Source organism: Neopsephotus bourkii, unplaced genomic scaffold, assembly GCF_033783945.1.
Source record: "Neopsephotus bourkii isolate Nb327-2 ecotype Australia unplaced genomic scaffold, CSIRO-AGI_Nbou_v1 NB_882, whole genome shotgun sequence".
Taxonomy (NCBI): Eukaryota; Metazoa; Chordata; class Aves; order Psittaciformes; family Psittacidae; genus Neopsephotus; species Neopsephotus bourkii.
Window position 1 is genome coordinate 2944510 of NW_026901376.1, and position 21557 is coordinate 2966066.

The following is a 21557-nucleotide window of genomic DNA, read 5'->3' on the forward strand; positions in this document are numbered from 1 at the left end:
TGATGTTTGGGTATAAACATCCTTTTCACATTGTACAATACACCCCGCTGCTACTGAGTCTTTTCTCAGCCTCAGTTATGTATCTTTATATTTCATCTCAGATCACATAACAAAATGCCTGTACAAAATCTGCTGTCTTTAAATTGGGCTAAAAATGCCAAACTTACTTATCTGTGTATAGTCCATTTAAATTACTTTGGCTGTGCTAACTTGCTGTGGAATGGCACCTTTTTTCCACAATAGGACAAAAAGTTTTCCACCATGTACTGTTGGTAAGGTTAAAACAATCAGACAGATGCCAGCCCCAGACCTTGCTCACCTGGAAATCCCAGCCATGCACTGGGACGCAAGTTTTACATTGCAAGCAGTTCAAGACAGAACACAAAGGAAAAAAATCATCCTGCTCAGAAATTCAACATAAAGCCCCTTTCTGCTCAACTTCAAACATGTGCTTAATGCTCCCCTAACATTAGGCATTATTTTGTCCTTGTCTGCTTCAAGACAAGGGAACAAATCTCAGCCCATTTGAATTATAACAGCTGCAATGACTTCAACAGAGTGATGAGTATTTATTCCAGCAGGAAGTCTTACCCAGAATATTTCCAAACTGCAAGATCACTCTTATTGCATAACAGGATATTCCATATCACATTATGCTAATGCAGTAGGACGTTTTCAGCAAGCACAATCCAGTAATCCATCAACAGCACATGATGACAGTGATGACCACTATCCTCTAACTCAGCCTCCTATTCTATCTAGTAATTGTTACTGCACTTTTAAATGCTCCATAGGTACTTCTTCATAGTGGCCACAGAATTAACAGATCTGTTAAGCTCCATGAATAAGAACTGTATGCTAAAAAAGGTAAAATGTTAGCTGTCTGGAGATATCTTAATCTATGAAATGCTCACTGTAATGTGGATACTGTCCTGAATCATAAAGTGCTTTTAAATAACAAAAGGCTAGGTAGGGGGTGAAGGAAAATATTTCTATTATGTCTTTATATCCTCTTTATTAAAGAAGATCTAAAAAGAAAAACCAAACCCACAACCAAATCCAACCCCAATACAAACAACTATTTGTATAAAGATGCCACACTATGGCAATGGAAGATTAAGCAAAGCAGTATTCAAAAAACCTAAAATGTATGGGTTTTGTTTAGGGGGCAGAAGCCCTCTGTTCAATAGGAAGGTTCTTACTGAATGTCCTTGGGCTTCAAATCACCTTGCATTTCCAAAGCCCATTTTCATGCTCCCCAGCCAGTCCACATTGGTTCCCTCTGCCCAAGCTCTCATCTCTCCATTCCCTGCCCAGGAACGGCTCTCCTTGTTTTCTGTAAAGACAGATAAAGCAGAAGGGTAAGAGTTGAGAGAAAATGCATCTCTGCAGTAAACACAGCCTGTGGACATCAGTTTCTCTCAGCACTGGATGGCAATTATTTCTGTGTAATAGGAAGTCACCTGATGACCCTCTCCTTCAGCATGCAGTGCTTCTACTGTCAAGTGTTAATCCCTTTGTTAGCTACTCAGCTGCACACTCGTTTAGGGGGCTAACGACTTACACTGTTCTTTCTCTGCATGATTTCGATGGACATGTAATTAGAGGTGAATGGAGTCTTCAGAGGTACAGAAGCCATGAAAGCCAGGGGCAAAGTCAAAGTATTTGTCTAATTTTGCAATCAGCTGTTTCAGTGAATGAAACCATGGGGTTGGCTGCACACAGAGGAAAAGAAAGTAGAAAAGGAGAAGCCAAAACAACCCCAGACTTTAAAAATAAACTAAAAAGTGGGTTGCCTGGCACTGACAAAGCTCGGAGCTGGAAAGAAACGTGTTTCAAAATATTTTTGGTTGGAGTGCCAGAGAGCACATTGTAAGATAAATGCTAGCAAGGAGCTTGTTCTTTTCACACAGATTGGAAAAGTATCTGAAGGTGAAAACTTTGTTTTAAAGCGCTTGAGATCCTTAATCACTGACAGAATAACTGTGAGATCTGGAAAGAAACAGAAAAATACACGAAGGTGAACTGAAGAACTTTTCATGAGCCACAGCACTGCCTTAAAGATTTGAGCTGTTTTTATGAAAGCTGCCCATATCTGCAACACCTCAGGAAATATCCTCAGCTCTTACACCAGCTGAGAATGTCCTTTTGAAGTCCAAGTGATTTTTGCATATGTATTAATATCATAGGAAGAAGTAGAAAATATAATAGGGAGGCATAGCCCTGGTAGATTATAGATGAAATAAACCCTCAGCTCTGATTTTTGCATATGCACAAACTACAGAGAAGGTCCCATTTTGCTTCAAGCCATCACTCCCACTGCACAGGGGTTTGTGGATGAGGCCAGATCCTAGCAAGAAGTATTGGCTGCTGGCCAGTCATTTATGTCACTTTTAGTCCTATGTCACAAGGACTGACTGTGCTGGCTGAAGCCATGCCTAAGCAGAGGAATGCTGCAGGGGCTCAAGCACACATTCAGGCTATCATGTGATGCTGGCTGTGGTGCTCTGTGCTAATTTCTCACACCTCCCATGGCTGCATATTATTTTCTGCTTTGAATAATTTTTTTGTCTCTTTTTTCCTTAACTCTTCCTAAGCTTTTGCCCTCCTCATCACTGGCTTCCCTGTGTGCTGCATAGCCACCCCTGCTGTCCCTGAGTGCTGCACAACTTCCCTGCAGCACAACCTCTAGACAGGATTTTCTTCCTTTTGTACATTTTGGAGCCTCTTTTCTCCTTATAGATCATGCAAAGTGCATTCTTGGACGAGATGGTGTTTGCATTAAGTAACACCTACTCCTATTTTCTCAGTTATTCAGGAGCCAATCAGAGTGATAGTTATCCAAAGTAAAATAACATGCCTTCACTAGTGCTTTAAATTCAGAAGCATAATTTCATTAAAAATGAAAGCCAAGAATAATAATTAATTAATAATTGTTTTAATTCAGCCTGAGCTTATGAGCTAATATCTCTCACACAGTTGTCTAATATAATTATAAACATAATTTCACGCTTAATGAAATATAAATGAAGCAATTGAATGGCATGCTCAAAAGAAATCTCCCTATCAATCAGTTGCCCTCCCAACCCTTCCTTCTTTCCTGCATGCTTTAGTTAGCTATTTTGTTTGAAATGTAGCTTGTGCTATGGAAAGATTCGATTTAAAGACAGCAAGCAGCAGATAATCCATCACATCCCTCAGGAAGAAGGTCTGCTGGTGAATTGCCATCATGATTCAAACTGGGTGTCTTGTTACTAATATGAGGCCATTTTATTTTACCATTCTTAGCCCTGGTAGCACTTATAAAGTTGCAGGAGAGTTCTCCAACAACAAAGTGATCTAAGCAGCCTCAGATGAGCTGACACACTCTGGGCTCTGGTCTCTCCATCTAAACAGAGATTTTCCTGCTTCATACCTGAGTGCCCGGACACTTCAGTTCTTCATGAGAACTGCCTCTGGAGTCAGTGCAGTCCAGCTTGTCCTGCGCCCCTGCAGCAGCCAAGTCCCACGTTAACTGCAATGAGAACACACATCCATGAATGTCTCTATTTTCATTGCAATCCCTTCCCCATCACACTGGCAGAGAGAATATTTTGCTGTTGGCAGCCTTGGGTAAGATGACTATGGGCAGCTGGGTGAGGATTATGGGATTTGTTTTGAGTGATTTGGGATCTGTTGATAATCAAACGCAGTAACTCTACACTTCTGGCTATTTTTCAGTTTATCGTCTTTATCACTGAAACAACTATCTGCCTTTTGAATTATAACAGTAATTTCTGTCACATTTTAACTAGCTGGCTGGAAATGCCCAGTGGTGTCATTGTGAAAAACCTTGTGTGCAATTGCATGGCTTGCAGCTACAAACAGGTAGAACTGTAAAATACTTACTAATTTCTTATGCATGCATTTCAAGAGCTGCAGTAATGCCCATCTTCACTGTGTGCCTACAGAGTGGGAGAGAGAAATAAAATTAATCCCTTTTGATCAGAAGTGTAATGATCCTGGCAGAAGTGTGGCAGGGGCTGGGAACCCACAGACTCCAAAGTGAGTAATGCTTGCTGTGGCTTGGGTGCAGTAAACATGTATTTTATTTTGCTAGGGCTTGGATAGAATTAAATGGAAGTTTGTTGGAAACTTAAGTTTTGCTTGGTTCAGGTTTAATTATGAATGGTTCACTCAGCCTCAGTAATGACTCCTACTCACTAACTATCCTGTATTTGAGATGTGACAAAAGTGTAGTTCAGGTACACAAAGGATAATTATTTAATGATGAAGTAAAGTTGCATAGGAAGCCTTTAAGCTATTACACTCTTAGTAGGGTATTTTGCAGTCATGGAATAATGAATGTAATTTAATTTTTAAAAAGCTAGACAGCTCCTGCTGCTTTTGAAAATGATATGTAGCTAACAAAGCTAACAAGTTAGGTTTTTCCCATTATAGAAATCTATATGCTACAACAAAGAGCATACAAAGTTCTGTGCACTACCACCAAGAATAGGGGAAACTATTCTTAGTGACTATCCAGGCTAAATACGATAGAATTCACATATCCAGCAACTATCATGAACCCGACAAATCAAGCTTGTAAGCCTGTGGTGTGATCTGAAAACTTAACAAGCTTCCAAGAAGGATTTCTGGTTTAAAAATACATTCTTTCTGGATTTTTTTTTCATGAGATGTGCAAGACTGAACAGCATGAGGACGGCTGTGCCATTGAAGGGATATATTTATATATTATGTAGCTGTGTTCCAATTATGAAATTGATCCATGGATAAAAATCCCTTAAGGGTAGCTATTAATGAGATTGCTTGCTCTGAGTGCATCCAGTAATAAGATTAGGTATACATTTATCCTGAGCAGAGATAAACCAATGACAAGTTTGTGCCAAGATAAGACAGTTTTGAAAGGCAATTAAACTGGGAACATAATGTGTGTGCATATGTCTGTGGGAGGTTGCAGCATGGAAAGTTGGTTTTCATCTGCAGAAGTGCTTCTGAGTGTAACAGGTAGGGAGTAACAGGCTTTTCACAGTAGTGAGATGAAATTTGAGCCTAAAAATCAAAATATTTGAATCTGGAATTTACAAACCAGTTTTCATAAAATGTGCAGCCTGGCCTTTCTGGCTTTTTCTCCACCAACAGAAGGCTTGAAAACACCCTTGACAACCATCAGCTGTCCAGTGAGGCAAGACTCAGTCACCACAGTTGGACTTGTATCATGATGGAGTTCAGAGAAGTTCACCTGAACAGCATCCAGGCTGCTATGTAGCCTTACACATTGCCTAGATTAGGCAAAACAGTCAGTGGTGCTCTGAGAGAAAAGATGTCAAGTATTTCTTACAGCATTTGCCATAGAAATACCTGTGCCATAGTCATGGTGTTATGTGGGTCTCAGAATTTAAACCTAAACAGTTCAGGTAGTGTTGGAGAAGCAGCCACAGCAGCATGGAGTTCTCTCCTGCAAGACAGCTGAAATGTCTCCTAAAATATTCTCTTATATTTTACAGTGCTGGGAAAAGTATCCTTCTTACACTGTTATTACTGCTGTTGCTCAAGACATTGTTTGGTTGCTGCATTTCCAATAATCAGTGTACACAGGGTGCAGCAAGGCCAGAATCCCTCCAGAAGCAGAATCCTCTCTGGTACATAAACAACTCAAGTTCACATCAAATTTTGAATTACTGGGATAATTAAATAGACCTTAAAATCCTGTCTCTGCTTGCCACACTTCATCTACCTGAACCAGAGCCAATAGCCAGAGCCAATGCCCCTGGAGCTGAAACCCCTGGGTATTGCTGTGGACTTCACCAGGCATCAGGTAAAAATGTGGAGGGGGAGGACAGCCATAACCCAATTTCTGGAGGCGTATCTGGGGAGATTATGGACAATGACTGGAGTATAAAGGGTGGGAATGAAGATGAATACTGGCATGATTTGTGCTCCCTTCATTTTTTGCCTGATCAGTCCAAGGTCACTCTGCTAGCCCAAATGATAGCAGCCTGGAGGCTTCTGCAAACCACATCAGTTGGCACAACCTTTGAACAGAAAGGTATGAGGAGAAAGGGAGCACTTCCAATGAACACGAGCTTCTGTCTCAGGACATTTGGAAACATTCTTAAAAGCAAGAATAACATTAATTTGTAATAACAGAGTATCTTCAAAATTCCTATACTCCAGAAATACTGGCATTTCAATGATATGTGAAAGTAAATGAAATAGTGTTGCAAAGGAAACTCCCTTCCTCCTTTTTTTTAAATATGAAAACCTTCTTTTCAACTGTCAAATATCCAAATTCCTTAAATTAAATTACTTAAGAAATTTGGATGTTTGCCACTTCATCTAGATATGAGAGAAACGAATAAACAGACTTCCACTATATATTCACAGGCTTCAAAGGGATGCTTATAGGTTTTTAATATATCCACTAAATGAGTATTCTGCCTATTAAGTGGTGACTGCAGAAAGTATATGCAGACAATGTGTGTTCTTTTAAGAGCCTTCTGTTAAAAAGCTGCAAAAAAACATATGGTATGCATTAAGAAATGTATTTAGTATTTTTCTTCCTAATTTATTCACATACAATTATTTGCTTAACTTATTCAAAGTGGTCTGGAATCCAGTTCTTACCTGCTGCAGATAGCTGTTGTATTTTTACTTCTCTTAAGCAAAACACCAAGATCCTTTTGCCTCCCCATCTCATTTGGCAGAAGCTGTGCTTAGGCCAAACAAAGCCACCCTACTCTTTCTCTCAAAAATAATTCACAGGCCTGCTTTACTGTTAAAAACCTTATTGCAAAGTGATAAGAAATCCTGTAATTCAATAAGAAATATTGGATTTAGCTGCTCCTCCCATTAGGCTGTCTGTTCCCCGCCAGGATAGCTGATTCTTCCACAGCCTGTCCTTTGTGTCACATATGGACACACAGTGCTGTGCAGTGACATTAATTCTCCTAACAGATATTTTGAATCATCAACTTTGTTTTGCCTGTTGGGGTCCCTCCTTAAGAATTTTAAATAATCAGCTCTCTTTTAAATTAGCATCAAAGATTTGCTGGTTGGGTGCAAGATCTCCGAGCTCTTTTTGAAAACTCTGATAATTTTCCTTTTCTTTGTGTGTCCTTCCTTCACTGCTCCTCCTGTAATCAGGATCCCAAAATGTGTGCTTTCTGATGAGGATTAAGCCATGACCCATGCATGATTGCAGGAAATAAGCCTTTAAAATATGCCTAAGTGCTCTGCTTGTTTGAAGTTACTGATCCTTAAAATAGATGTCTGAAAAAAATTGTAAATTCAACTGTTTCTGCAGATATTGTTCCAGTATGTGTAACAAGGAGACACATCAAGCCAAGTTACATCAGTTATGCTCCATTATATCATGAACTGAGCCAAATGAATCAAAACATACAGTAATACTTCAAATGAAATGCAAGCCTTATACAGTTTCTTCCCCTAGTTACCACTTACAAAGGAGCAAAATATTCAGCTTGATTTGGGGATTCAGTTTAGCCATTCACCAAAAATCTTTTCAGTATAGAAAATATTTTGTGCATTGTAAGCAAGGATGAGTAATTGTTCCCTGGTTATGTTTTCAATATCACTCATGATTCGAAAGCCCAGTAGGATAGCCAATGAGTCCAATGTTTGCTCAGCTTACCTCATATGGACCATTTCTTCCTTCCAGACCACACTCCTGTTTTCTTGCTCTCCATCCTTTCTTGTTCCCTTCTAACTATTTCAGAGGAGATGATTACAAGTGGGGTTTGTGAACTGGTTTATCACAGGCTCATATAATCAAAATTAAGAAATGCCATTATTTTATTCTTCAGCAGTTTCCACATTATTCCTAGCATTGTTCCCCTGCTTGATCACCTCTAAACTTTGGATGGCTTTTGCAAGAACTAAATGCAGTGACTCAGAGATCTGTTTCCTAAGTCAGTTTTTATAATGAAGCCATGTAGAATAAGAAATCAGCCAAACCAGGATAATCAGTACAGTATAGTCGGGCAAAGAGTTCGTTCTTTCTTTCTTGTGGCTCAGCACATGGAACAGTTCTGGGAAACTCCAGAAATCAGGGAGAATGTAGCAAGAACAGAGTTTCTTCAGCAAACACAGTTTTCCCTTTTTTGTGACCTTTCTGTTCAGAAACAGTGGGAAAAGAATGGATTCCCCCCCCCCCCCATTTTGGTTTTTTTTCAGGGATTTTTGTCCCTTTTGAGATATTGGGTATTAAGTGCCACCGCTGGAAATTCAGCAAAAGAAAGTGCCTTAGAAACCCTAAGGTGCTGTCTGGCATTTTCAGATCCGTGCACACTAAGCTTGCTAGCAAAGCTCTTTCACAGACATTTAATGTATTGAGTACATTGATAGAAGTAGTAGAGTAATATCGCTCCCTCCTCATTAGTCTCTCAAGGTAGTTATAATATAATTTCATCCTATTTAATGTTACCTTATTCCTAACACAGTCAAGATAAGGTCAGATATTTCACCTTTACTGAAGTTCTTAGGCCTCTTATGCCTGTGTGCATACAAACTTATGAGAAAAACATTTCAATCATTTCCATGGCAATGATCAAAGAAAATCACAAATGCAATGGACTTCAAAGAAAAGGGCAATGGCCCAGACCTAGCTCTGAGGCAGTGTGCACAAAACTGGTGAGATCTGAGCTAAATTGCTTAAAACCAGCTCCCACTTTGCAGCACTGGATATTTAAGGGAGCACAGACTTAAGGTCTGCGGGTACCTGCTGCTCACCAGTGATGGCAAGGGGCCGGGCTGCAAAGTTGGTCTTGAACTCATCTCTGCATGGTGAAGCTTCAGGCACTGGAGATTTTAGATCTGTGTGTCACCAAGCTCTGACCTCTCATGTCTGGGAGTTGAGGATCAGTGGAAGAAACCAAGAAAAAATACAGTCCCAAGAAGAGAAATGGAGTGTGAAAGACATGTCATTCAATGCAGCACTTATCCCAGTAAGATGGATGGATGACCAAGGAACTATGCTTAACCCAAGGTCTTATTCTGGACCTGTAAAATCCTGTCTTCACCTTCACCAAGAATGTTTATATTCCTGCCAGTGCTACAGGAGGATGGAACATGAACAATAACTGGTCTGCAGGGTACTGGGAAGGTGGTCTGTACTTTTTTTTTCCCTTCCTCAAGTTCTGACAGGTTCAGGGCTCGTAGCCACAGCTTCCCAGAAGTGTGGGGCTCTGCTGCAGACTGGCTTGTACTTGACACTGTCTACCAGAGGCGAATAGTTGTAGCCTGGAAACACACTGCTACAGGCTGCCGTAGGCCAATGCAACTCCTCCACAGCAGTAGTTCAAATGCTTTAAGCTATCTGTTTGCCTGGGTATGCTATTTAAATCCACCTCACTAATGTGCATGACCAACAGTCACAAGCAATTTTCTGTAGGTGCTTGGGGAAGAGGGGACGTGGGAGAAGAGGATGCATTGGCCCCACTGAGCCAGCACCGGCAAGCTGGGAGGTGAAAACTCAAGAGCTGCATTTAGCAGAGTTAAAGCCTCTGTTGCACATTGTGGTGCCTGCACAATCATGGAGAAATAAATCTTGGTTAAATTTTTGATGAGCTTTCGGCTGCTCTAAATAATTAACTAGGACCTCTCTCAATTGAACACAGGGGCAACTTTTCACGTTTCAAACACTTCCTGCCTTAATCACAAGGGAATCGCTCAACTTATTCAGGTCACTTCATATATTTATTTATTTTTAATGTCACTCATCAAAACAAATTTTGAACCTTCGTGCAGGGATGGGAGAAAGCAGCTTCCTTTTGATCTCACTCCAGGTAAATCCCCAGGAGAAATATGTGTCTTATTTCCAGTAGCTGGATAATAGAGATTGATAAGTTCATCGCTCCCAATGCAATTTAGAGTGATAGTGCGCCCTCGTATCCTATGTTTTGACATTCCCCAAGTCCACAGTGCTTCAAAGATTATGATGCCTGATATCATAGGATAGTTTTTGAAAGACAGATTCATTAACAATGATACTTCTGTATCCCCTCTCATAAAGCATAGGAGACTGATCCTACTTTTGACAGGCTGATTGTATGACAGTATAACTACTGAAATCAGCCCTGCTCCACCACCATTGCAACGACATAGAAAAATGAGGTCTTAAAAACATCCAGTCTGTCCCTTCATTAAGTGTCAAAAGGAGCTTGGATGTTGTTTTATGCAAAAAACAGGCTATCATATGAGTACATAAAGTGAGCATTAAGGGTATTAAATATGGGATTCAGTCCCTAATGAGGGGCTTTGATCTCCTATCATAAGACTCAGATGTGAAAATTAGACTCTGAAAGCAGATTAGTAAAAAAGCTCCTTCCTACCCACTCCAGTCCACTGCTGCTCCAAAAGTCACAAGACTGTGCCTGAACTCATGCAACATGAAAATAGCAGCGTGCTGTCTACAAGTCCAGTTTTATGCAGAGAAGGGGCATGCAGGTGAGGTGCTGATAATCTGGTTTCAAGTCATAATCTACCTAAGCTACCATAACTTACATGTGCTACCTCTGAGCTTCAACATCCCATCCACAAAAACGGGACTACCCACATCATTCTGTCTCAAAGACATCACAGGAAAACAAACATATCTAAAATTGCAGAGGGTTTCAAGAATATTATAGATGCAGGAGCAGACTGCACTCTCAGCTGAATTTCTAACAAAGACCTACCCAGAGCTTTCAAACCTGTCAATAAATCAAGGATTAATGATCTCAGCCTGCACCATTTTGTAACTCATTACTTTAGGCGCCAAAGCTAGCAAGCGGTTTTAGTTCTACATGACTTACTTTTTTTTCTATGGATGGTCACTGCAAAAATCTGAGCCAGTTAGTTATTTCCCAGGAACCCTGATCACTATTGTTCAGCAATTATCATAACCAAGTTTCTATATATGCTGCTTTCATTAATTTGTCTGCTTTTGCAGTGAAAACTGTCATAACTGCTTGATTTAAAATGCAGACTGCCTGAGAAAGAGCCTCCTGGGAAGTGATGGGTTCAGAGAAGTGCTACGTGTGGAGGAGAGCACTTTAAATTGAAAGCGGGTGCTCTCATGTTTCTGCAATGAGATTGGCAGAGCTATGTGTTATTAAAACCGGAGTCTTACAAGATTTCCTTCAGAAAATGTCCTTTGGTGCTGTCCATCTCTTCAGCCACTTTCTCTGAATTGTGTATCTGTGGATAGCCATAGGTCAAATTAATCTATTTTTTTATTTGATGGTGTTGTTACCAATGCATGTATTTGGCCATAGGTACTGACAGCACCCCTAGAGGTATTAACTTAGGCACATGGTTTAGTGCTGGACTTGGCAGCGTTAGTTTTACAGTTGGACTCCATGATCTTAAAGGTCTTTTCCAACTTAAACAATTCCATGATCTTTTTCACTCTTATCCCAGCTTAATTTTTATATATCAGCATACAATAGGTCATCTATTCTTTCTGTGGTTTAATGCGTTATCATGCTTTCTATCTCAATACCTCTTGAGTATTAAAATGACAGACCACACTACAGCTTGCAATGCAGGGCTAATTTATCCCTACTTTCCAACACAGTTCCTCACATCATTTCCAGTATTTCAGAGAATAAGCTCTTATTTTAATCACTATGTGCTGCATATATAATTTTTTCCAAGGTGAAATTTCCTTTTAATGGAGGCTGGGTCATGAGAGAGCAATTATATGAGTTGTGTGAGCGTTACAGAATAATTTAAAGTCAACTTTCAGGTCAATCTTTTTTAATTATCTATTTTATCAACTGTTTTTGACTAGCAATTTAAATAATCGTGTTTGCCTAATACCTGGAAATGTAATTGCTTTTAGATGGCCTTTATTCTGATCTGAGTGTCAGTATCTTTCTCTTCATACTGCACATGTTTGCACCTGTCTGCATGGTGACAGATTTGTGGTGACAGCTTGTATAACTTATTTATAAAATGATGAATTATTTTAGAATTCCTTTAAGTTCACAGACTGGAAATATGGAGAAACACCTGCTTGCTGCAGAGAGCTGAAGAGGATATGCTAAGTTAAAGAGAAACTATGTGAATTGGTGAAGAGCACATTTCAAGTGAAACAAAACCCCATGGGCCATCCTTATGCTGCTCCAGGTTTTAGGAAAGGCTCCATGGATGTCAGTTTTTAGCTATACGCTCCCTGTTGCTCAAGCCAGAGACCACAAGGAAGGTTCCCAAAGGCTTTAGGGCATGGACTCCACATGGAGTCCAGGGGGAGGAGCAACCCCCTCAGGGTTGGCTTGGAGCAGAAGCCAAGTGGAAGTGCTCTGAGTGGTGTCTGACAAACCCCCTCCACTGAGCCTAGCTGGAGCCAAGCAGTCCCCTGTGCCCAAAGCACACATCTGCTTTCCTGTGTCTTTCTCAGTCCTACAAGGAAAATACCTCGCTGTCCACTTTGTGGTTACTTGAGACTTCACCAAGTGGCCTAGTGCCATTTTGATCCCAACATTAAACATGCCCTGTCACTGTATTCACAGTAGGAGTCTTGCTACAAAGCCATCTTGTTAACATAAAAGGTGCAGTTCATCAGCAGGTGGTTTCGCTAGGTAATGGAGTTTGGGATGTCCAGCTGATGTGCTATAGAAAGAGTAATGAGATCCTCTGATAGCAATTAGTCCTCATTCCCAGCAGTACAAGCAGAAATAAACAAGTGAATTACCTTGTAGGAGCTGTAAGTGGACAGAGAAAATGCTACAGACAGAGATTGCATTGCACAACCAGGTACAGAGCACACCGATAAAGGACCACTAAAGGAGCAGCACACGTACAAAGTACACTCTGACCAGCTGTTAACAGCAGCAGTACCCAGGAGCATCAGGCTGGAAAAGTCTATGCAGGGCAGGCAGTTTCTACACATGAAAGAGCCATTATAATACCTAGCTGTGGCTTACATATAAATATGCCTGAATAGGGGTCATCCAGCACAGCAGACACTCTTTTCCTGTTGAGTTTTTGGTATCTCTAATTTATTCTGAGTCCTGCCAGGAGTACTGTTTGCTCATTTTAGAGAGTGATTCCTGGAGCAAAGACCACAGCTGACACTGCGCAACAGCAATGCTTAGTTGATGCATATTAGGACAATCAAAATAATCCACTATAATCCCGCTGATAGAGTAGTACTTAACTTAAAAAGAGGTTATCACACGTGCCCGAATAAAGCCTACCTGGACACATCCTTTTAATAGACAAGTAATCCATTACACATCTTTGTCACAAAGTTACTCTCAGTCACTTTCATACATAATGAAGATACTTTTCATCATCACTCAAAAAAAGACATTGCTTTGAATTTAGCATCCATCATGAAACATCCATTTATCAGCTACTTAATGGACTTTTGATTGGAAGGCAGGTTCTTTTCTAATCTAAGAATGGTTTGAGTTGGAAGGGACTTAAATCTTATCCTGTTCCAACCCCCTGCCATCCGCTAGCCCAGGTTGCTCCAAGCCCCATCAAACCTGGCCTTGAACACTGCCAGGGACAGGGCAGCCACAGCTTCTCTGGGCAATCTGTGCCAATTTCTCACCACTGTCACAGTAAACAATTCCTTCCTAATATCTAATCTAAATTGTTTCAAATTGTCCAGCTCAGTTCTTGGTTTCATTAAACCTGCAGCCCTGTATAAGTTAGTATTTCTAGCCCATAATATTCTGAACTCTATTCAGGCCACCAGTGAACATCAATGTTTAAGCTCTGTGCCAGCTCTGATTATTATTGTGTACTGGTCAGGTACATGGCAAATGACCACTCTGGTGTTAGGCCAAGTCTGGCCTGGGCCTGAATGTTTAACGCTTCAGTACTCATAATAATGCAATATAGCAACATATCAATTACTACAAAATTAGCTGAGAATTGCTCCTGGATGCAAATGTACATAGTTCTGACATTTATTTTCCTACCAAGAAAGACTGAATTTTATTTTCAAGAGTGACCAAGATATTGGCATAGTGCTTTGTGCTTTTCAAATTGTCTCTATTTGAAAAATTAACTATCCCTTAAGGTAAATTAAATGAACCTTTTTCTTTGTTCTTTCAATCCTTCTGCTAGAAGCCTAATGCTGTTCAGCTGGAACTGTGTGTAAGTCAGAGATACACAGGTTGCTCCTTTGAGTATTGATTTCCCAAGCAGCATATAGACAAAGAAAAACTAGCAAGAATAAACCTAGGCAATTCAGACCATCTTTACTGTCAGAAGAAATGCAGGTACTTACTGTGCTTATGGAGGAATATGACTTGGTCAGACCATGTAATGATGCATTCAGTGCAATTTCAGCAATAGGAGAAGGGGATATGTGAACTTGAAAAAAGGATGGAAGCAGAGAGTCCCAGCACCTAGAGATCACACACAGATCTGATATCATACCCTTAGAAGGCAAAATTTGATCTCCATTTAGACCCATTCATCCTGCTTGAAGCATTCATGTAATTGAACACAGTAGCATTTCCCAGCACCTTGTTTCTATCAGACGCTGCAAATACTGTGGAATGTTTCTCCATCAACATCAAACCTTCTTCCTGGCTTTACTTCTCTCAGTGAGAAAGAGCGCAATGCACAAAGGGTAAATATAGCTACTTCCTAGCCCAGAACCAGAACTGTTGGAGTAGGTTTACGTTTACATGCTTATTCTCAGTCCTGGAATGGAAAAGCTGCTACTACAACTGCTTGAAACACTTGCTTTGTCCCCAGTTCTTCTATGCAGGTTTATTTTCTGCCTCTTCGGTAATATTTTCTGCTTGCAGTCACATTTTCTGCTTGTTTCTGTTGGCATTCTGTTTATCTATGAGTATGAACATGCATGTCTGTGCATGTATTTGTGTTTTTTTCATATAGTTGTGTATGTGACTGTATGTTTGTATTTCACTTGTAATTGTTTCCTTCTGGCTGCACTGAAAAGCTGTAAATATTCCTATTTCTTCTGGCACGTACAAACAGTTGTGATTACAACAGTACAAGTTTGGAGATAACAGCTGACACATCCCTTTCTGATCACAACTTCTGTGGGAAGCCTCCCTTTTAGTCTGCATTTGGTAAGGAAAAATAAGGGTTTCTCACAGAAGATAAAACTGTGTCAGCTTGCACTCACCTAGGGATGTGCTGAGCTCTGAGACAGGTGAGCTTAATGTTAGGATTGAAGTTGCACATTGTTAAGCTGAACATTACAAATACATTTTTAGGTATGCTAGAATCAAGGCATCACATGGCTCTTGAAATAAATTGCAGAAGTTCTGCCTAAATAGTACAGCTCTATAATTAAAGTGAAAACCCACTGAAGTGGCATTAAAAAAAAAGCATATATACTCATGTGGAAAAGACTTCTTCTGTAATCACACCCTACCTTCACACAGATGTTCCTGAAATGGTGCAAATCTGAAGAGCACCGAAGACCTCAGATTGCTTCATTTTTCTTTGAAATGTAGCCATAGCAGTATTTCAGTTAACTTTGTGTTTTCATATCAAAAGCAGCACTGTGAATGGAGACAGGTCATTTGTATAAACAATTAATTGAATGAACCTTTTTTCTTGTTCTTGTACTGTATATGAACACAGTGTGGTTTACATGTATCTAACTCAATTTTCATTGGGGAAAAAAACCCCAACAAACACACACACAAAATAGCCCAAACCCTAAACTGAACCAAAACAACCAGCAGCTAAAAACCCAGCAGAACTCAGAAGCTGATGCTTCAAATCTGACACCTGACCTGGACTGGGAGGATATGGTTTGCCACTGAAACTCCAGGGTGGAATGAATGGATAGATGGATTAAAAGAGCAGGTAACACAGATGATGGAGATTTCAAAGCAAATTGTTTCTTTGGCATTTAAAAGGATTTCCCCTTGCACAGCCAGTTGCAGTGATAGGACTTCAGAAGAGAGGCTGCTCCCTGCCTATTCTGCATTTGCACAGTGCTTATATTTAGCTTAACTTCAGCCACTGGACCTGAAACTGCCTCAGGCACTTGGGAAACTCTGCAAGATAAAACCTAGATTTGCTTATCTATTTGCTTTAGTGTTCATTGTGTAAAATCAGGAAAATACGTGATTGAAATCAGGCTTCACTGGTTGGAAATAATCACAATTCATGAAGTGCTCTGCATTTACTGCCTAGCGTGCAATCAAAAAGGGTGACAGTGAAGCGGCTCCTCCATCAGCACTGAAATGTGCATCTTGGCTGCAGGTCTTGAGGGTCTGAGGTCAGATAAAGAACTGGGCACTCCAGAAGTGCCCAGTTGTTATAAAAGAGATCCTGGACAACCAGTCTGGGCCTGTGTTAGTAGAAGGGCCAAGATGCCAGTAGGTCTGCCTCCCCCTGGGCAGACTTGTATGGCATCTCTAAGTGTAAGCAGAAGCAACAGAAATGTGTGCTCCTGTGGGCAGTGACAGGGATCCAGGAGCCAGCAAGGAATGGGCAAGTGTCCAGGACCAGCAAATAAACAGAGCCAGCAATGCACTAGGAGCTGGCTTTGCCCACAGAGCTGCTTTTAAAACCACTCACCCACAAAGGCTATGGGGAAACAAGAGCCACTGTTTCCAGTGCTGTTAGCTGGGATGAATCGCCTGGGTTTTGTTCTAGCAGGCACACTGCAAGCCTGTCCTTCCTGCAGGACCTGAAGTTATGCCAAAAGCTGCACTGTGCAACTGTAGCATGCACCAAACCTCTTGGATGAATAATAGCCCATCCAGGCCCAGACAAAGCCATTATGATATATTAAGTCAATACAGCATAGAGTCCTTCACGTTTTTGTCCTGATCTGGAGACGTTAATTGCATTCATAATAGCTCCAGGGGGCCTGCAGACTAAACACAATTTCAGTGAACTATTAGAGCTCTTTCTTGGAAAGGACCATTAAGACTGCAGAGCAAGTGCTCAGGACTGAGATGCCATTTGTACAAACTGTGTCATCACAAACAGTTTGGGGACTTGCAGTCTCTGTAGCGAAAGCAGTATGTGAGGCAGTACACAGCAAACAGCTCTTCTGAAATCCTTCCAGACCTTCTTGTTTCTGTGCACGATTTGAGTTAGGACTCAGAAGTAATGATACATGGACTAGTCCTGCTGCAAGAGCCTTTGTCAAATTGAGGTGGTTTTAAAGGAATGGAGCTTAATAATCAATCCTGTTCTATGACTGTGCTATTCATAACCATTTACTCCATCTCCACAGAATTACAAAAAATAGCTACCACCCCTTTGGGATTCAATATTCAAACACAAATAACTTATAAGTGATGACATTTTTTAGCAGTATCAGAAAGCACTGGCACCGTTTAATCTTTTGCTGATTGAATTTAGGGTTTGGCTTTTAAAATGAAAGCATGATAAAGTCCTTCAATTCCAGCAGCACAAACAGTGGCAAAGCGCTTGCAAAGCAGTTTTGCTTACTGATTGCACTAGGTTGGGTTTGCTGGGATGCACCACATTTAGGGACAAGAGGAAAAAAAAAAGCACTGAAGTACTGGGGGAAACTGTATCTGCATCATCACAGCTTTTCAGACTTTTCATACCCTTATTTTTATGGAAACAGATTTATATAATGTTTACAAACTTCTGTGGCTAATTTTCATGTAGTGCCTTGAGACAGACACTGGGCTACCCTTGAAGAGACATGAAGGAGGTGAATATGGAAGGGCTGAACAACAGCAGGTGGTCTCATACAAGATACTGAAGGTGATGTTTCTTGCATAACAAATTGCTGGTGAGAAACTGAGATGAAGCTTTGAGATTGGTTTTGAGGCTTTAAATGAAGCAAGGTTAAAATCACCCAGTGTTAGCTTTGTCATGCTAAACATGTTTCATATTATATCTCTGCATACACTTTTAATTAATTCTTATCATTTTCACAGGCAACATGACCTTGAACAAGAGACGTGCTGTAAGACCATGGTAGTGACAATATAAATAATATAAAAAGAAATCCTGGGTACAGACAAGTTAGTATTTGCTTCCATCTGAAACTTACCTGGCTGTCCTTTAATACTTTACAGGGCATGAAGAGGCATAAAAGTTGTCACCTTTCTGAACTTGGAGCAATGTAGAACAGGATGCATAACTTTGTGAAGTGCAGAAGAATCTGGGTTCAGGTAATGCTGTTCTCATCCCTGCTGTAGTGCTGCAATGTAATAAACAGTTCAAAGATGGCAAAATCTGTAGTGAGATTAAAGGCTGGGAGCCATACATATAGCTTGTAAAAAAAGTGGAAAACCTAATAAATCTACTTCCTATCAAGGGAAGGATCTGCTAGTTTTACAGTTGTGTTTTCTGTACAATTTTAGGTCACATGAGCAATTTAATGATTTCTTCTGGATCTAATATAAAACCCTGGAGTTCATGTAAACAGCCTCTCTGTTTCTGAAGGAGCAGATTTCCCAGACGCTGGAGGGCTGGATATTCCAGACTGGACACCCACCATTAGAGACTGCTATTTAAAAATCAGGCACCAAGAATTTCTGATCTTGCTCAATACCCAATAGACTCCTTTGTTTGAATGCTTAATCCCACCATTAGGCACAAAGGTCTGTTAAAATAACGTGGCTTTGGGTGTTCTGCCTTTTGCCTGTTTTAAATTATCTTTCTTAACCCTACAAAAAGTTACTCTCTGAGAATAACTTGATTTACACCAGCCTGGATATACTGTCTACTCCTCTGCCAGTACCACTCTCATAGGTATATTCTGTGCTACCTTATTACCAGTTTGGTCAAATATCTTTCCCTAGCAATCTATTTAATACTCAGATAAAGAACCAAGCCTCTGAACTCCTGTGAGCTCTCAGCATCTGATGTTGTGCTGACTTATTTTGGAAGCAGCAATGCTCCTTGGAGGGAAGAACATAGGTACAGGGTGACAGGCATGGGTGGACAACACCGGGCTGCAGAGGCACAGTGGAACTGAGGCATGGCTTGCTATTACTTCATCCCCAGATAATCTCTTTGCTCGGCAAAACTAGTGGGTGACAGCCTTATGTAAATACAAATGTAGTTGCTGATTTGGATACTTACAGTCCAGGTACAGATGTTTTTCTATGTTTAGTCTAAATAAAGTGAATCTAAGGCAAGAAGGAAAGGCAGGAATAGTCAGTGGTAATGGGAAGCAGAGTTTACTGCAATGACATTATTGCCCCAGCCATGGCTGGAACAGAAGCAAGTTCACTTGTGCAGCCTCCTACCACATCCTCAGGTCACCACCTCTTCATTCTGCCACATTTCAGTATGTACTACCAATTCATGTAAGACACACAACTTAGCAGATGACCATGACTGATCCACTGGATTTAGGGACAAGAGGGGTTAGGAGGTCGTAGTAACACTTGACACAATGGTCTGTGTCTGCGCATCAATGGCTGGTGCCCTATGGGCCTCTTGGGAGCTTCCCTCTTCTGGTCTTTTGGTAAATTCACAGTTCAAAAGTCCAGCTTTCTTCCATCCACAGCTTTTCACATGCTACAGCCCATCATTGTTGTCAGATGCCAGGCAAAAATCATTCTTTTCAGAAAAGCTAATCTCTTCATAACAGCATTTATACATAAATTAATGATAGATCAAAATATAAAGATGTTCCTTTTTGATTATTTGCCCATTTACAGGAAATTCAGTTAAAACTGTTTAGTTTTATCATCACTAGACAAAATAAGCATGACAGGATATTCTAGGCTCTGGATTATGTAGATAACACACAGAAATGTCATTTACATTTTCATTCTTTTCACAGAGCAACAAACCCATGCTTGGAAGCAAATTAAAATTCAGAACTTAATTGGATTTTATATTCTCTTTAAACAGGTAATATTGTTTTTCTTCTTTTTATTATTGTATCTGAACACTGGATTTCATTTTGAGAGTGTGCCACTGAAGGTAAGAGGCCTTCTGTGCTAAATGGTTCATTTAACACCATTAAAATCTACCTTTCTTCAACACATTCGAGGATTTAGATTGTTGAATGCCAGTAGTTCAGTATTATTGTTAAACAAGAGAAAGGCTATGGAAAATGATTTTCTTGGCTGTATGCATGAACATACATATGTGTGCATATATCCACACAAGCACATGCATATACGTCTATATATTTGCATGCATGTGCACAAACATCTGTGTGCTCATTTAAATGTATATCTCTGCATGCAAACGTAGAGAAAATGTTCCAGTAATTTACCTCTGCATGCTTTTATGTTTACCATAACTTGACAAACAATTTAGGAAAATTAAAAAAGCAGCAGCATATTTTGGTTGAGTCTGGAAATCTACTATATATGAAACAATGGAAATCATTCACTGTTTCCCTTTTTTATTCTGTTTATCCTGAGCTTCACTGAGGTGGCGCTGCCTGATACTGCATTTATGATCCTATCTCTGCTGTTGGTCAGTAAAGTCCAAAGAGCTTCTCTGCTACTGAGGATTACGAAGAACAGGTTTCCCACTGTGTATGAATGGCATGCTCTAGCTAGGGAAAAAAGTCTTATTAGGGCAGAATAAGAAGCATCCTAGAGAAAACCTCACTAAGCTGGTCATATTGTCATTGAAAAAGATACCAAGAATGGGACTTTGGCAGGAAACTGCACTTGTAAGGGTGACAGAGGGAAAAGTCACCTTGATGCACTCCATCTTACTTTACCACTGCTGACTCTCCATGTCAGAGAAGAGCACTGTGGTGCCAGGCACTCTGCAATTGAGACCTGCTCACACACTTCTGTTTTGTGGCACTGTAAAGCAAGGTTTCACTCCACACAAGCCATTTGCTACATGAAAATTCTGGATGATGAGAAAGCATTTCCTGGACAGCACTTCTCCCTGTGAGTGTTCCCAGCACAACAGGGGAGCTGGGAGGCAAGAGGCCATTCCTGTTGCATCCCCAGGCAACATGGTCACGCTTTATCCCAGGGTGACAAAGGTCTTCTTGCAAATGTACATATTCCCATTCATCTAATGAACACTTCATGACCCTGAAGAATTCACTGAAGCGGAAGCCCAGTTCAAAAAGCCTCAGTGCTGAACAAACACACTTGGACTAATCCCAGTTCTTCCTTTACTCCTGTTACTTCTGGTCAATGTGTGTCAAACATCACACCCACAACTGAAAACCTCCACACTGCAAATCTGTATGGGGTGAGGCATGAGCAGCAAGGCATTGCTAACTGAGGGCCTAATTATAAAACTGCCATTACCTTTGGGAAATAACTGACCGCAAATGTCAGCTCATCAGCAGGGGTAGGAGCATTCTTGCTGAAGTATAAAATTCTCTGTATTAAGTTTCTGCTTTTCACGCTGTATCATTTTCAAGTGCATGACTTAAAACTGATTATGCCAGACATCTTCCCACATCTTCTGTGTTTTCCCTTCATCAGTGATGCCAGCTTCAACACCTGCCACAAGCTACGTAAGTGTGTAAATTAAAAATGTACCTTGCCTCCTCTACACTGACCTTCCTCACAGATTATTAGCTGCACTTACATCCACCTAAGATGGAACCTCCACATGTACAATGCATCAAAACCTCTGCATCATTTGAAAATTTACTCCTCATTTTATAA

The 21557-nt window shown here is 40.5% G+C and overlaps 1 long non-coding RNA gene across 1 annotated transcript; it reads right to left on the reverse strand.

The window, feature by feature from the left end:
• Window positions 1-974: 974 nt before the first annotated feature.
• Window positions 975-19797, reverse strand: LOC133214285 (uncharacterized). The gene is made up of 5 exons (XR_009726078.1): window positions 19033-19797; window positions 17996-18145; window positions 3889-3944; window positions 3416-3514; window positions 975-1336 (listed from the first exon to the last, which is right to left on the reverse strand). It is a non-coding gene; the product is annotated as an uncharacterized LOC133214285 (long non-coding RNA).
• Window positions 19798-21557: the final 1760 nt, after the last annotated feature.